This window comes from Rhinolophus hipposideros (genome assembly GCF_964194185.1).
Source record: "Rhinolophus hipposideros genome assembly, chromosome: 20".
NCBI classification, from domain to species: domain Eukaryota; kingdom Metazoa; phylum Chordata; class Mammalia; order Chiroptera; family Rhinolophidae; genus Rhinolophus; species Rhinolophus hipposideros.
The window spans coordinates 41,942,216-41,960,153 of record NC_138066.1 but is presented as its reverse complement, the minus strand read 5'-3'; the positions used below and the strand labels follow the sequence as shown (position 1 = coordinate 41,960,153).

The window sequence follows — 17,938 nt, the reverse complement described above, 5'->3', positions numbered from 1 at the left end:
TTGCTGTCCCTACTTGTCACCCCAGCGGGGCAGGGCGGCGTTGGGTGGGGCAGTGGACTCCAGGTGGGCCCTTTGGGGGCACCCAGAATCCCGATTACCGATGGTCAGAATGCGCCAAAGGCAGTCGGTGCGTCCCCTCCCTCCAATTAAGAAAATGAATAAAGCCACCCTAGAGTCCCAAGCGCGCGCTGGATTGGGGGACCCCGGGTGGCATACACTGTTGGCTTGGGCCCAGGCTCCCCGCCTGCCCTTTGCCGTAAGGTCGGGGTACGGGAAGAAGCCCTTGGATCTCGGGATCTGGAGGCCCCGCGCCCCGCTGGGGAACACCTCGGAGCCCTGGGCGGGGGCGGGGGCGGGGGCGGGGGGAAATCCGTCTGGGCCCGGACCTCTCGTGTTGGCCACCGGCCCGGGCTCCGCTCCCGCCAAGCCCCGCATCTCAAGGCGCGGGGACCTGGCTTCGACCTTACGCAAACCGCCTGGGTCGGAAACTTTCTGCGTTTCTTGTTTCTTCACCCGCGCGCGGGTAGCGTGGTCTGCGGGCGAGCCACGCGCGGCGGGGCCTGTGGCGCGGCCACAGGAGGGCGCTCCAGCACGTGGGTGTGGGTGTGGGTCCGGCCCCAGCTCCGGGGTTGCGCTGCAGCCGCGCGGACGCCGTGGGGCGGCGGGGGTCGTCCTCCACAAGCTGCTCAGGTTCCGTTCCCCCCAAGTAACAAGCTCCAGCATTCAGGAAATGATGACTCAGGGAGGATTATGCAGGCCCCGGCTTCCCTTTATTCCCCCTTTGATCCCTACCTTTTTGGTGATTTCACAATTGCTTAGCGCGGGTCCACCGACCGCGAGGGAGCCTGAAGCTCATCAAAGCCACTTGAAACTCACTAAGTGTGGCTTGGTGTGGCAACACTAAAGAAACCGGCGACCCCAACCGTATTTGTATTTAAATACAGTGCACTTAAGTCTCTCTGATGTTACTGAGCCAGTACTTTGTGGAAGGGGCTAGGTGCTTTGGGAGAGAAAAAGATAATTAACTAAGAACGTGGCTGTGCTCCCAAGGGGCTGTTTTCATTTGTCATCTGGAGCAAGTGTTAAGGCAAGACCCACGTACAAGCCAAGGTAAGATCAAAGTAGCTTAGCTCCGAGTTTACAAAACGCATCCCAGCGACGCTGGCTGCCCGAGATAGCAGCCCCCACCCGAATAACCAACAGAACACGTTCGGCATTTGAGGAGATAGCATTTGAGCAAGAATGGAGGCCATGTGGATCCGCAGAGTTTTTTTTTTTTTTTGGGGGGGGGGAGTGTGCATCCCGACCGTGTAAATAAAAGTGAGGGAGGCAAATGAGTGAAACTGGTTAACCGGAATATCTCTAGAAAAGGTTGAGATCTTCCCACCCCGTGGGCAGCTGAGCTGCAGTGGTTCAGCTTGTAGGTGTGTGGACTTCTATCTGGGCTCCTCCTAATGACTTCATTTACTGATCAGAATTTGGAATCTAGGGGCAGGGTTGGTGCTGGATGAAATATCCCCAAAATGCAATTGATAGTCAAGAAAATCACCAGTTCCAGAATCATCTCTGCTACCTGCAAAATCTTTTTTTCTGGTAGGTTTCCTTCTCAGACTTTCTTGAATGTGCAGGCACAACTTTCTTCCCCCTTCTCCCCCCTTTTTTTGGTACTGAAATACCCATCACTTCCTGGTGAAGTAATTGCTTTGAGTGGTACAGGTGGAGGCCCTTCCTTTCTTAATTGGCAAACGAAATCAGACTCCACCTGTAATGTGTATAATTACAACTTAATATATGATTCGTTTGGACCAAAGCATGATTCAGGTTCTGTAAGGTCATATTCTAAAGTAGTTTTTTACTTTGTTGGAGAAGCAGGGGGTGGAGGCAGTTTAAATTGATAGAGATTTCAAACTGGAAGGATTCAGATGAACCAAATTAGATGATGGATGAGAAAACTAGGCCCGGCTTGCCAGAAGTTAGACCCTTAGAATCTGCCTGGTAGTAAACCCTACGATTTTCATGATCCGCCTTTGCCCTATGTCCTACCGACCTTAACATTGAAAACTGGGAAGCAACTTAACAGTGTCTCCAAAGAAGACAACTGCCATCAAATTAAGTAGGCTTGGAAGCCTCACTTTTGCCCCAATTCTTGATTGGCTTTAGGCTCGATTCATGGACCTACATGGAACTTCTGGAACTTGTTTCTGTTTCACCACTACCGTTAATTGGTAGCATTGTCCATATTTTTTGAAAATGAGGCAAATGCCCTTGTTTTGGAGAGTCACTGAGAACCAGCATTGTGTGTCTGTTCTTCCCACCTGGCCTTATCCCGTTTAACGCCTGATGGAGGTGAGAGTAAAGGGGACTGGTGTGTTGATATCCACATTTTACAGATGAGTAAACTGAGATTTAGAACGGTTAAGTGATGTACATAAGGTACACCAGGCCACACAATTAATTAACAGCCAAGCCAGAACCAGAGCCATGGCAAAAACCATTATTTGTTTTTCCTTGTGCAACTCTTGGTCTGTTACTAGTATTTACTGTAGCAAAAGAAAAACACACAACAACATTTCTTGAAAACCAATAAAGTCAGCACTGTAGACTACATGAAAAAAAGCAAAGATCTTTTAAACTGTTTCTACTATTTCTCTAGTCTTATTTTAACTCATAAAATAAGTGAGTTAAAGTTATTTTAACTCTAGTTCCAGGAAAGAAGAACAGCTCTAGGTGATAAAGAAAAAGAAAGCTGAACTACAGTTTAGATCAGACTGTTGGTGTGTTGTACTGTTTTAGACATTAATTTCAGAATAAAAATTTATAAGAAGTAACATCTCATGGATTAATTTTAATTTTAGAAACATCATTGGAATAGTCTCCTCAATTATGTTCCACGCCATTGTCTCTGAACTAAATATAAGCCTGATGGAAAATTCTGTGCAGTAGAGGGCCCTGGGGGTTGCTAGTTGGTCATAAAGAGACAGTTGCCGTTGTTGTCATTGTCTTATTTTGAAATATTTGGTGATGTACATTCTGGAATTTTAGACTTGGAAGGGCTACCAGAAATACCAGAAGTGATCTATAGTTGAGCTATTTCACGTTGTGGAGAAGCCTAGAGTTGTAGAAGGTTCAGTTAGTTGCCCATTTCATTGCTAAGGGCGGGGTCTAGGCCAGAACCCAGGTCTTCTGATTTCTGATGCAAAGCTGTTTTAGTACAGGCCAGGGGTTTGCCCGCTCCCCCCAACCCCCAGGAGTCCTTGTTGGAAGGAAACAGTATCCCTAAATCTGATGTGCAAAGCATGTATGCTGAGCAGTCTCTAGTTGAAGGTGGGTTGGAGACTCTGACCTTGTCTACTTAGGGGACATTTAGGAGTAATCCGCTGACCAGAAAGGTGGCCAGGGGGTTCTGTTTGAAGCTGCTTTTGTATATAACAAGCCCATTGGTTTTCCTTAGATTGGATGCTTATTTTGGGGTAGCTTTGGGATGTGTGGCTCCATGGAGATTGTGGTGGTTCAAGACCTCTTCCTCACGCCACTCCTTGGTGCTGCTACTGGTTCCAGCATCCCCATCTCAGACTCCATCTTCATGACTCCTTGGAGCATCTAGAGATCACCGCTCCCTGACGAGTACTTACAAGCATGATAAGCATTTTCCTAGAGCTCAGCACATCCTGATATGACCTAAGGCAGGAATCCAATCGGTTTCATTGCTGGCCGTGGTGGTTAACAGTTCCAGTTCTGACTGCATTAACATTAATGTGTGTACTTTTAGGGATTTATTTGTGGTCTTTAGAGATTTGGTGCACAATGAAAAATAGAAACACTCTTCTCCCTTCCAAGAAAAGAAAAAAAGAGAAAGAAAGAAAAGAAAAGAAAAACAACTTTTTAAACACAGAATATTATTTTGTTCTTTGTCCTGGCAGGGAACCAGTGCACTTTATCCAGGCTCCCTGGGTCCCCAGAGAGTTTTCTTACGCACATTTCTGAGAACATATTTGGGACCAGGGTGGTGCCGTTTCTGGAATGACATAAATGGAGACGCCGAAATGCCTAACGGTGCTTCTTATTCTCTGTTTTAAACTATTGTCATGGAGTGCATCTGCAAACATATTGGGGCAGGAATTTTTTAAGGAAAGAGATTTTAAGTTTGCTGTTGATGTGGGCACTTTGTTTTTTTTTGTACAAAGTGATACCCCTGAATATAAAGGCTCCCTGGATTAATCTCCTCGACCTTCCCCAGGAGTCCTCTGAAACATAATTTTGACAATGTTTTTTCTTTTAAGAAGGTACACTATTGTGGCTATTTTTTGTTTTTCCCCTGTTAGCCTAGTTGGGAGGAACTAGTGTCAGGGTCATGAGTTTGATTTCTGGGCCATCCTATCAGTTTCTCTTGCTTATTTCACATGCAGGGAGCAGTGTTCCTTTTGGTGCCCAGCTATCTTGCAAAGCTCCCTTCTTGGTGACTAGGGGCACCAGGGGAGGGAGGTGGGTTAATGGATAAGTGCGAACCTTTCACCACTAATGGATCAGACAACAGGGAACAGATGCTGTCCTCCCGGCTGGTCAGTGAAATCGACATTGTGTATGAAGGATGCTGCATTTTCCCTGTGATTTGGGTGTGAATGCCCATCACACAAAACAGATTCTGGGCCTTGAAAAAAATGCACACACAGTTGTTAACAAAACCCTAGTTAATAGAGGGTGGAAATTCGTCTTTTGCTTTTTATTAAGAAGGCATCGAATGAGTCCCTGAAGCTCTTAAAAATAATGCGGAAACCCTGCGTTATTTGAGTATTATTGATACTCAGAGAAAAGTGAGTCTTTATTTCAGAAAGGCTCGCCTTTCAGGTGAATGGTGAATACTGTTTTTGTAAGCAATTTTTTAAAAAATATATTAATAGTTTCAACATTAAGATCTTTCTCTGGCCCCAGAGTGTCTATTAGAAAAGTGTGTGTTTGTGTGTGTGTGTGTGTGTGTGTGTGTGTGTGTGTAGGAGAGACGGTTCACAGAGTGACAGGCACGGAACGTGTTTTTCAAGGGTAGTGATTACTGGAAAAGTCCGATGAGGTTCATTGCTTTAGCCATCTGAGTGAGGTCGCAGGTGCCCTGGCTGGCCTGTGTGGGTTTGGCCTGCTTTCTGTTGCCTGGAGGTCTGTATGGTCAGGTAACTCAGAAAACTTTTTTGAAAGCCAGCTCACACTTCTCTGTTTGGAGAAAAAGACAGATATAGAAATCAGCTGATTTGTAGCAAGAAGTCGGGAAGGTTTTACATATCTTGAGCAAATTCAGCTCACTGGGAGAGGAAAAAGAGAATTTCAGAATTCAGGCTGCCAACTGCCTGCCCTCCCTGTCTCATGCTTGTAGTCAGGAATTTTGTGGTATTCCCCAGTGGAAATTTTTTTATAGGCCACATGACAGATGAAGTCCAAGTGTGTTATAAGTATTAAAACTGGAAAACAAATCGTATCTGGAAAATGTAAAGTTGTTTGAAAAAATTATCTTGGAAGCTTGACTTTTCATACCACACATTCTCCAACTTATAAAAACTTACAAATGGAATCTAAGGGTGCACACTTCCAGGGGTGCCGTTTCCATGGAGCCCAATGGGAATAGTGCAACGTGATGGCCCTTTAACCGACCCACTGCTTTTGTCGTCGCCCTCCCAGGCTCCCCAGCCCCTGCTGCTGTCATGTGTTAAAGCTTGAAAGTTTATAGTGGGTTTATAAGTGGAAATGTCACCTCCTCAGAGATGACTTTCCTGACCGCTCCATCCAAAATAGTTTTCCCTTGTTTTTCTTTATCTCTATTTCTGCATTTTTTTCTTTCCTTCGGAGCATTTATCATAAGCAGTACTTACATGTTTGCTTGTCTGTCATCTATCTCCCTCACTATTTTTTCAACACATAATCCACATAGGAAAGTACTGACAAGATATTTTAACTTATTTTTCTTTCATGCTAAGTGTTGGAAATCCAGTGTGTATTTTCCATTTGCAGCACATTTCAATTTCCACCAGCCAATTTGCAGTGCTCAAGGGCCACACGTGGCTGGCTGATGGCTGCCATATTGGATGGGGCAGTTCTAATGCTTAACCCTCAGGTCTGGCACGTAGTCAGTACTTGCTGAGTGAATGGACGGGAAGAAAGTGAAAAAACAGGAACTGTTCATGAAAGCTGATCTTGCCTTCCTTCACACTGTTGAAATTTTTTTCACTTAAGTTTTATACTGCCTGTAATTTTGTAAACTAGAGATTCTTTTATATTAAAAATGTCTTCCATTTAAAAGTCCTCAGCAATACCACTGAGAAGTTTGCGGCCAGTCATTCCTGGGAGTTCGTGTAATCATTCTGCTTTCCTCCTAGCTCCTGGTGGCGTATATTAGATTTCTGCTGCTGTGTAACAAATGATCACAAACTCAGTGGCTTAAAACAGCCCCCATTTACTGTCTCACAGTTTCTGTGGGCTGGAAGTCTGGGGTGGCATGACTAGATTCTCTGCTCAGATTTTCACAGGTTGAAATCAAGGTGTCTGCCAGGTTGTATTTCCTTCTGGAGCCTGGAGTCCTCTTCCAAGCTCATGTGGTTATTGGCAGAGATCAGTCCCTTGTGGTTGTACAATTGAGATCCCCCCTTTCATGTTGATCATCAGCTAGGGGCCAGCCTCTCAAGGCCACCTGCCATTTCCTGCCATATGGCGTCTCCACAACGTGGCAGTTTGCCCCTTCGAGGTCAACAGAAAAGCATCTGCCGCAACTTTGAATCTCGCTGACTTCTTGTCACTGATCTGTAGACTTTTTCCTGATTAGGTCAGGCCCACCCACATTCACAGGGAAGGAATTCTACATATACAGGGTGTGCACACCAGGGAGCAGGAATCTTGGGAGCCATTGTGCCTGCCATAGGGAGATTAGTTGGGTTGCAAGTTTCCACTGGTGGAGAGAAGTAGTTATGTCTTGTATCTAGATTGCCACTCAGGATAGCATGAAAGCATGCATATCGCTAATACTTATTGGATTCCTACTGTGTGCCAGGTGCTAGGTCTGGAGCAGCAAACAAGGCAGACATGACTCCTGCCCTCCTAGAGCTTACCCAGAGGCTCTTGGGGGAGTTTCATTGCCATTACAGACTAGATTATGGCAATGGTTGCACAACTCTGTAAATAGGTATATTAGAAACCACTACGTTGGTATTTTAATCTCAATAGAGCTCCTTTTATGTTTGTTTTTTTTAGTTAGAGGTGCCTATGGATTTTTTTCTAGCAGAATAGATATCTGTTCAGAGAGACCGCTGTTGACAGAAAGTGCTGAATTTGAATTATGAGTACACTGAGAAGTTATGGCCTCTGTTCTCAAGGAGATGGCTCTGGTTGTCCTGAATTTAGCTTTCCAAAGGAGGTTGTTCTCTTCTGCAGCAGTGTGGGAAAAAAATTTGCCAGATTTGGATCAGAATGACCGCAGTTTAGGTCAGAACTTCATCCTTAACGGAAAAAAAGTAATCACAGCTTGAATAGCTGCCCTGAGGTCAACTGCAGGGCTTCAGGGTACTGGTGAACCTTCAACGACAGATTTTTGCAATGCTCAGGAGCCGCCCCCCCACTGCCACCCCCACGGGGACAGAGGCTGGTGGCCGCCATTGAAGCAACAGTACCTGGGACCTTTCTGGCTATGGCTCCACATGCAGTTCTCTGCTTTCTCTCACTGAATGAGAAATAATGTGTTAGCAGAATCCTAGAGTACACATTCTGGAGAAGGAGATGGTTCTACGGGGAGTTGAGTCCTCTGCCTTAATCATCTCAGGCGGATGTGCTTACGACTTCCCATCGTGGACTGTATTGGAAAGGAGGCTAACTAGCTATTTACACTATATCTCAATGGACTTAGTCTAAAATGGCAAAATCACTCCAAGATGGGCACATCCTGGGCACATCTCCCAGGATGGCAGAACGCTGGAAGGGAGAACACTGCATAGGACACATTGTTTTGGCTGCTGGCTTTACCCATGACAGAGAAAGGAGTCTAGGGTCACCCGCCACTTCCTGGCTGACTGCTTGTGCAACATTATACATGGCTGTTTGTTGATTTAGAAACACGAAAGCCAGAGCTCACAAAGATTTTGACATCAAGTATTCAAGTGACTCATTCTTTCATTTCCCAGCGCTCTGACAGAAGGGACCTGCTCTTAAAACTCCTTTTTTAGACTTTAGTGGAAGTCGACTCATATATCTAAACAAGTAGCTAACATAAGTTCTTGATCAAATTTATCTAATGACTCTTCGCTTCTTATTTTTTGCTCCTTTTAAGTTTGGGTGAAGCACGACCTTCTAGAATTCCTGTTGTTCCTGAGCAAAGAAAAAAAAACATGATTCTTTCATTCCTTTAGGATTATAACTCATGATTTTCAGGGTGTTGTTTCTTTCTCAGAATGAATCACCTAGAGAAGTAAGGTTGGCCAAACAAATGTAATTTGATGAGCATCTATAATAATGTGGTTTAAATACCTAATTGAAGAAGCAGCTAATCTCCAAAGACTGCTCACCTACCCCATACACACACTTCAGGTCTGGTTATATTTGCCGCATTAAGGTCAGAGCCAGGTGTTTCTGAGCACTAGTTTGTGTATTTTTACACTACAAACAAGGAATTGATGTATATAGAAGAAAGTATATCAACAGGGGAATGAGAAGTCACCATTAACGTGGGTGCTAATACAATAGGCCCCCCCCATTCACAGGATGTGTTCCAAGACCCCCCCCAGTGGATGCCTGAAACCTCGGATAGTACCAAACCCTATATACACTGAGTTTTCTCCAACACATACATACCTATGATAAAGCTTAATTTATAAATTAGGCACAGGACGAAATTAACATCCATAACTAATAATAAAATAGAGCAACACTAACACTATATGTAATAAAAGGTAGGTGAATGGCTTTGGGACCATTGTTAAGTAAAATAAGCGTTACTTAAACACAAGCACTGTGATGCTGACAGTCAGCTGCTCAGTGACTAACGGGAGGGTGGTATATACAGTGTGCGATGCTGGCACAGGGATGATTCACGTCCTGGTGGGACGGAGTGGGAACCCGCTAGATCTCATCATGTTACTCAGAAGGGCGCACAACTTAAAACTTACGAACTGTTTATTTCTGGAATTTTCCACTTAATATTTTCCGACTCTGGTTGACCGTAGGTAATTGGAACCGTGGGAAGTGAAACTGGATGGGTTGGGGGCTGCTGTAGAAGGAATTTGTTGAAACCATTCAAGTGCATTGGGTCTTATTTGCTGGATTGTTTGTAGTTTCCCAAAGCTGTCCAATATTTTCTTATTTTAAGCATTGTAGTGGGATCGACTTATTTATTCTTAAAATGGCAAAGTTTCACTTATCCCTTGATTCTCTGGCAAGTTTCCAACTTACATAGACAGTTTATAGAGACCACGATATGACCTGTTAATGAGTATTGTACCCATGCTTCCTGAAAAGTATTGTGGAGAACTGACTAGTGCCTCAAAAGCTGAGGGTTGCGCTTGTTCGTTTTGCTCATCTGAGCCATCTCTGACTTTGTGTCTTATATAACTTGTGAAAGTTCCTTGTCTTGACTTTGGATCACAGCTGTGAGGAGCTACACCTGTGTCACAAGGTCTTGGTTGAGTGTGGCCTTGCAGTAACCTGGCTTTTATGCACATAATAGAAAAGCACTATATGCCCCAGCAGTGCATCCCATGAAACATTCTGTTTGGAAAATGTTTTAAACTTTTCATTTCTATTTTATATGCTTAGACTATAGCAGTCACGTTTCACAAACGTGCAAAGGAGGGCAAGAGAGAAATTACATTTGTTGGGTGCCTTGTTTTACTTAAGCCTCGTAATGGTCCTATGAGTTAAATAATATCATCCCATTTTACAAATATGGACGCCGGGTGCTGGCATGGCTAGCCATGGTAGACCTAGATTCACAACCGAGATGGTCCGACTCCATAGCCCATGCTTTTGGCTCTACCCAGTTCTACCTTCCCTAGAATCCTAAAGCTGGAAGGAACACCAGAGGTTATTTAGTTCTGTCACAATTAAAAACATTTTTTAATGAAAGATTAAATAACTTGTTTAGGATTATAAAAGGAAGTAGTTGGGGGAAGGTAGTTCTTCTATTCCAGTGAAGCTAAGAGAGTGATCCACAAGTTTTATCTCCTGTTGAACGATCAGTTTTACCCAAGTGTTAAACCAAATGACACTCGCCAGCTTAACTTTGGTAAATGAATCATACTCCTTTGCAAATAACTTCTGTAGTTCAGGCTCTAAAAAGAGAACCACCTCTACATTTTTGAAAATTATTCCTTTTAATGGCAGTAAAAACCTTTGGCTTTCATAGACATCATCAGCAGAGATGTTTGCGGATGAACAACTGTGAGTTTCTCAAACTCAGTATCTAAAAATAATGATGGGACACAGAGAAGCTACACCATGTTTCTGGAACATTTAGTTGAAAACTTAAAACTATTTACCTGGAGGTAAGCAAGTTGGAGGTTATGGAAAATGATCAAAACGTACTATTCAGGCTGGCCCGGTGGCTCAGGAGTTTGGAGCTCTGAGCTCCTAATGCCGAAGGCTGCCAATTCCATTCCCACATGGGCCAGTGCCAGATGGCTCAGTTGGTTGGAGCGTGTCCTCTGAACCACAAGGTTGCCGGTTCGACTCCTGCAAGGGATGGTGGGTTGCACCCCTTGCAGCTAACAACAGGACCTGGAGCTGAGCTGCGCCCTCCACAACTAAGACTGAAAGGACAACAACTTGACTTGGAAAAAGTCTTGGAAGTACACACTGTTCCCCAATAAAGTCCTGTTCCCCGCTCCAAAAAACACGTACTATTCAAAGTTGTATATTTAATCTTCCTGCTGAGATGGAAGAGGATTGTCTCCCAAGCCAGTTTACCAAGCACATGCACAAATAAATACTGTTAAATAGTTATACCTCATGTGGACTAAAATACATTTGTTTTAACTTGTTACAATTATTTTTTTGAAAACAGAGCTATGAAACTTTTTTCAAAATTAAAAATTATCCTTAATAGACATTTACCAATATCAACAATGTTAAAACAATGAAAAAAAAATCCCAAACAAACCTGCCCTAATTTCCACAGTGGAGATTTAGAAATGTTTTGCTCTGTGTTAGCACTATTGAAATAAACATGTCATCACCTAAAATGAATTATTTGAAGAGGACCATGCTTAATTGGCTATGTACATTCTGATCAGGTTTTTAAATAATAATTTTTAAAAAATTGTGGTAAAGTACGTAGTACATAAAATTTAACCATCTTAGTAGCCATTTTTTTTTCTTTGCTTTAAAGTATAGAGGTCAGTGGCATTAAGTACATTCATGTTGTTGGGCAGCCATCACCACCGTCCATCTTCAGAACTCTTTCATCTTGCAAAAGTGAAACTCTGTACCCATTAAACACTAACCCCTGATTCTACCTTCCTCTAACCCCAGGTAACCACCATTTTTTTTCCAAAAGTGGAAAATGACAAGATGGGCCCATATTCATATTTTGGGTGGCACTGATGATTAAATTAATGACATGAATAGACAGATCTATAGATATATCTATATATATCTATATATCTTTGCACCAATAAAGTGCTTGACAATTTAAATTCAGGAGTACCTACTACTATATTCTCATTTAACAGAAAAAGTGCATTTTTGTTCTGAATACTTTACTAAAGGCACGGAAAAGTACCAGTGCATTTTAGAAGCATTTCAAATAAACAGGGTTGACACTGACAAGTGTTATTCTGTTAAAGTAGAAGGCGGAATACTTAATGATAAAGCTTTATTCCTGTATTGGGTGCAAATAGACAATTAATTGGACCCTTTTCCTGAATGAAGAAGTACAGTTAAAATGTTAGCTTATTTTTTTTTTTTAGGATTTTATAAATATTTAACTCAGGAGAAAAAGATAATTTAAGACGGTATGATGGCTTATTGATCAATTAACTTTGTAACATTTTCATTCTTGTCAATTATCTTAATGATGTCTTAGATACAGTTTTCAATTTATCAGCCAGCAACCTGTATTTCATTAGATTTTATATGATGATGGTCCTGCCACTCTCAAGAAGCAGTTTGTTCCATGCGCTATCCAAGAAAGTAATGGAATCTAGTAAAATGTTGGTCCTCAGAGTTTCAATCCAGTCTGAGAAGCATTTTCCAGTGTGCCTGGGGCAGTTTGCACACGTGTATTTAACCTCTAGTGAGTGCACCTGAAATATTAGACATCTGCAATAAACGAAATCGCAGGAAACAAAACTCTTGTTAAACCAGTAATTAGCAATTAAACAAAGTAGAGAAACAACACTGGATAGATGTTTGAGAAAATACGTAATTATGAGAAGATGTGTAATCACCTGCTTGTATGCACAGGTTGTTCTGATGACGGGCATGTCTTCTGAAATGCGTAAGTTCCCTACAGGCAGTGAATGCCCTGGTGACGTAGGCCTCCATCAGGAATGTTTTGCTGAGTTTGCCCTAATCTGAAATGATGATGATGCCAATGCTGATGAAAAGACTGTTTGTGGTCCCTTAATGTGACTTCTCACGTCTCCATCTTTCTGGAGTATTTCAGCCTCCGTAAGAGTGACGCGATAGATAAGAACGGTTTATCAATACTTAAAAAAGTGCTATGAAAATGGATGGTTCTTAGGCTCAGTGAGACAAGTTTATAGATATGAACTATGGTTATTTAATCCCCTCCCTCCTTAAGTGCAGAGTTGGGTAACAAGAATTTAATCACTAGGGTACAGATTGTACTATGCATGCTGGAGACCCAAACCCTGGATTATTGAAGACCACGACGAATGCTCATTTTTCGATATTATGTTTTGGCTGCTCATAAAGAGAGATCGTGTCCAAAATGGAAAACCTTTAGATTTCAGGATTCAATAGTTCACCTATTTTGGAAACTTGGACACAGCTGAGAGTAATTACGCTTTTTAGCAGTATGACTTGTAGTACTGCAAATATGGGTGTGCTTGGAGATTTCTTGCCAAGATCTGACTGAAAAGGAGCTTGGGGGTGGTGGTGGTTGTTGTTTTAAAAAAAATAGTAATTAGGCTATTAGTTGTTCAAATGGAATAATCCCCTTATGCCTTTTAAAGAAAACACTTCTAAAAGCATCAAGCATGTTTAAAATTAGCCATTATTTATGTAGGTGCTCAGCCCTTTGCCCAGGCTCCTCTAGGAGTGGTTTCTTTCTTTTTTTTTTTTTTTTTTTAAACGTTGATTATGTCCATCAGAAACCCTTTTATTTTTCAAAGGGATTCAGAACTGCTTCTTACATTAAAAGCAGCCAAATCTCTGGCATCTCAGAAGCTTCTCTCACAGATTCCTCTATTTTGGCTTCACTCAGTGTCGTCCTGGCCTGGCCTCCAGCAGTTTCTCTCTGTGGACCTGGAGAAGGAACTGTCCAAGGGCCTTACAGGCCACTCCGTGGGAGCAAAGTTAAGAACAGTAAAAAAGAGGCAGCAAGAAGTGCTGGGTAGGGCTAATGAACTGTGTGGATCGGGGCTGGCTTCCAGGCCTGTGTGGCTGACCTCTGGGCTCAGGACCCAGCCAGGGAGATAGAGCTTGCTCACCCTGATTCAGACACCTCAGGGCATGCCTCCACCCCGTGCCACCTTTTGGGTGTGTCTCTCGTCTTCAAGCTGAAGATAAGCTTGCTTTCTGCTTTCCTTGGGTCTATTTCAATTGCATAGCAGCCACACCTGATAATGGCCGCATTTTTAAGTCCTGGTAATTGCCCACCTTTTACAGGGAGTTTCATCCCTGAAAAGCAGGATCATCACTTTCAAACGTGATTTTTTTCTTCTTCATTTTTTTAATCTAACCTTTCATTTAATTAAACACCTCTGCATTTACTATCTCCTTGAGCCAAAGTAACTATGATGCCCTAAGTTGGAGGTTTTGGGTTAGGGTGGTGCATGCAGTACGATGAGTAGGAACATGGAGTTAGGAGTACTAGCTGAGTCCTTGCTGTGTGATAATCTGTGATTTGATTTAGGAAGACTCGGTTTTTCCGTGCCTCAGTTACCCCAATTGTCAGCTACCTCTTTTTGCTTCCATCAGGGGCTGATCACACGAGATATGGAGCCTCCAAATGTAAGGGGTGATGATAATTGTCCACCCATGGGTGTTCCATGAATATTTGGTAATCATGCATTCCCTGAGCCATGCCTGAAATGATATCGTCTGACTTTTAAATACCTTTATTTTAGGAGGACCATCTAGTATAATAGACATTTTGGAGTCTGGACCTTCCAAATGGCTCATGGGAAGGAATACTGAGGTATCCATGGGATCTGAGTTTGTCCACAGGGATTGTTATGTCACAGTAACAAATGCTTCAGGATTAGTTTATTTCCAGCCCTGCAGGAGCTATGAATTGCTCTTAAAATTTTTATTTTCCAACACGGTGATGTTTATGTTGCTATGGTGGTGTGTCTCTTGCTTGGGTGTCAATATTGCCATTGAAAATAGATAGGCCAAAATAACAGCTTAACAGGTGGCTGTACTTTGTGATGTTGTTCGTAAAACTATTTTATGAAGTCCAGTGCAAGTAAATCACGCAACTGTCCCATTTTAGCACGTTCTTTTTTTCCCTCCTTTCCGTTTTATATATAGACGTTTCCCCCTTTAAGTAGAGCCCTGCTGATTTCCCGTGGTAACACAGGGAAAGATTTTATTTAGCAGTGGATGTCCTTGCCTTATTTTGTGTAATTGGAGCCCTCCTCCTAAAAATAACCCTTCTTTTCTTAATGTGATTCTTTTTATAGCTGATGTACTCCTTATTTAAATGGAAGACCTCTGTCATGCGGGGTGTCATGCGGGGTCTCCGGTCCCTCTCCCCACACAATATGGATATGGTGAGGCCAAAAAAGAACACCCACGGAACCATAGATAGGGGAGTCACACCACTGTATTCTCGCTGGCGGCTGGGTTGGAGACACAGGAAGCAGGAGTCACACAATCCGCAACCTGCCAACCGCTTCTCTGCTGAACAACCTCACTTGCTAACTGCAATCCGCTCTTGCTAGCTTAGCCACGGCAGTTATATCAGTGGCCAAAGGCTAATTGGTAACAGCTGACGGCCAACTAGTCATAGCTGATGGCCCTCTACTACCCGAGCCAGCACCTTTCCACGTGAGGCCGAGAGCCTGGAAACTGCTCTCTGGGACCCTGTCCCCACAACCTCTTTAATGTGCCATTTACTCACACGTATACATACATGCACACACACATATATATTTATATTTCCCTGTTGGGTATAATCCATAGTGAATGTGGTAGTAGAAATTGTTTCTATTTACCTGTCATTAAGCTCTCACCTACTATTTATGATCATTTTCTTTCTTTTGAGATAAAATCATAGAAAGAACCCAAGTGTTGAAACGGTTTAGCTTCCTACCCAGTGGAAGAATCCTTTCTGTGATAAGCTTGCATGGCGATCATCTTGCCTTTTAGCTTAAACACCACACGGCAGGCGCTCGCTCTTTTGTGGTGTAACTTCTTCTGTGATTGTCCTCTAGGATGGGTAGAACACGCCTTATTGTTTCGTTGATATCTGCCTACCCAGAACTTTTATAATTGTTCCTCATTTTCCCTCCTAGAGTGACACAAACACAAGCCACTTCCGTATGTTGGTTCTTTAAAAATGTAAAGAAAACTATAATTTTGTCCTTTGGTTTTTCTCTTCTACAGCTTCATATCCACAGTGCTCTCAGTGATGCACCTTATGAAATGGTTTCCAGACTCCCTCCCCATTCCCGTGGTCCTCCTTTGTTTTATTGCCCTTAAAAAAAATCCCAGAGCACAATGCTTCAAAGCAGAGGACCAGCAAAGTTTCCCAGGGAAGGGCTAGATAGAAATGTTTTAGAATTGCAGGTCGTGAGGTCTCTGTCGCAGCAACTCAGTTCTGACCCCTAACATGAAAGCAGACAGAGATAACACAGAAACGAATGGCTGTGTTCTGATAAAATTTTATTGATGGACTCTGAAATTTGAATTTCATGTAATTTTCATACGCCATTGTTGATGAAAAAACATCCAGCCTAACAGAAACTTATAAGAGTTTATTTGAGCCAAACTGATGACAGTTGCCTAGAAGCAAAATCTCAACGGACTGAGAAAATGCTTTGGCAAATGGTGATTTTGCAATTTATTTTATACTTTTGAATCAAAGGAGGAGATGTAGGGATAGTTACATGAAATACATTGGTGATAGATTAAGGGGGCGGGAGAAAGCAAAGCGGGGGAAATCTCTGGGATTAGATGAAAAATAAACTGGAGAAACAGCTACTTCTTTTACGTTGGTGGGTGCAGGATAGTTAACAGCATTTTATAGTGCCTAGACATGGTAATCAAGGGACAAGAACTGCCATGAGGGATTCTGTAGTCTCCTGCTCCGGTGTGGTGGGTTGTGCCCTGAGGGATCCAGAAAAAGGGATTGCTCTGACATTCCATGGGCATGTTATCTTAGATGCAAAAGGACAATAGACAGGCTCACTTAAGGTAAAGACTGACCTTTGTCAAGGAAGCTACGGGCAGAGGATGTGACTACTGGCCATGACTCGCTTTTAGTTAGGAATTTTTATGTTCAGACCATCCTGTGTGGTTAATTTCGGTCTCTGAGTTTGTAGGCCCCACCATGCTGGCCTCCCCTGAGCTTCTCAAGTTTAGTATGTGGCCCTTTTTCTGTCCATATAATGAAATATTCTAATTTTTATTTATTTCTATCACTTAAAAATGCAGAACTATTTGTAGCTCGCAGGCCATACAAAGACAGGCATGGGCTGGGTTTGGCCCAAGATGTTGAAGGACCAGTGCTGAAAACATGGCAACTGTTACTTCAGCACCTTATGCTTTGTTGATGCTCTGGTACCAGCATTGTCGTTTTCAGAAGCTGCATCAAACTGCTGGCTGTTTGTGCCAAGGTGATCAGCTCACCCAGGTCTTATCCAGGAGATCTCCTGGCAATAAGTCTCTCTTTCCGGTATGTATGAGAGCTACAAAAACAAACAGCCTTCTAGCAACAACAACCATTATTACCATGAGCCTTGGAAATGTAACTGTGATGAATGATCTCTGCTGATTTCAAGTCTGACAAAATGTTTTTGATTCTTGCTTCTGTTATTTACCATGTTAGCTACTCTTCTTACCTTAGTGGCCGATGTGCTAAGCATGTCCTTCCATCTTTTTATCCAAATCACTGACTTTGCAGTGGAATCCCCATCATAAAATATAGGTCATAACTGCATACCTTGGTTGCAGAAACTGGTGTGCATTTTGGTGTAGAGATGAAGCCCTCAATTATATTAATAAGCTTAAGAATGGATTATTCTCTACTTCCTCATTAGTTTTAATTCTTAAAATAAGGCTCTCATTAGGCATGTTGTGAAACAGTTTAACTAAGATTATAATTTAGCATGCAGAGGAGAAAATTTAGTAAACGGTGAAGCCAATTTTTTTTAAAGTGTCTAAACATTTAATTAAAATTACATATTTGTCTATGCGGACAAATATAGCAATGCTTTGCTTTCACAGGGAAAGGGAAAACACAGAGGGCCAACATTAATGGAACGTTCCAGTGTGCCAAGACCACTGTGTTAATCTCCTTTCATCCTTGCGGTCATCCTCTAAGGTGAATCCTGTTATCTTCATTTTTTACAAATGTGGAAATTGAGGCTCCCGGATTTGCCAAAGTCACCCACACAGTCAGTGGCAGAGATGGATTCAAATCTAGGGCCCTTAGGCTATAAATTCCATTTGCTTTCTCTAGCACCATTGCTTTTTTGACATTCGTTCATTATCAAGTTAATTGTACCAATATAACAGTGGATCTTAAAATGGATATATATGACCCTAAATTATTTATTGGAATGAT

General features: G+C 42.6%; 1 protein-coding gene across 1 annotated transcript in view; it reads left to right on the top strand.

Moving 5' to 3' along the window:
• Positions 1-17,938, top strand: part of PITPNC1 (phosphatidylinositol transfer protein cytoplasmic 1) — a 218,309-nt gene that overhangs the window by 356 nt on the left and 200,015 nt on the right. The window lies entirely within an intron of this gene.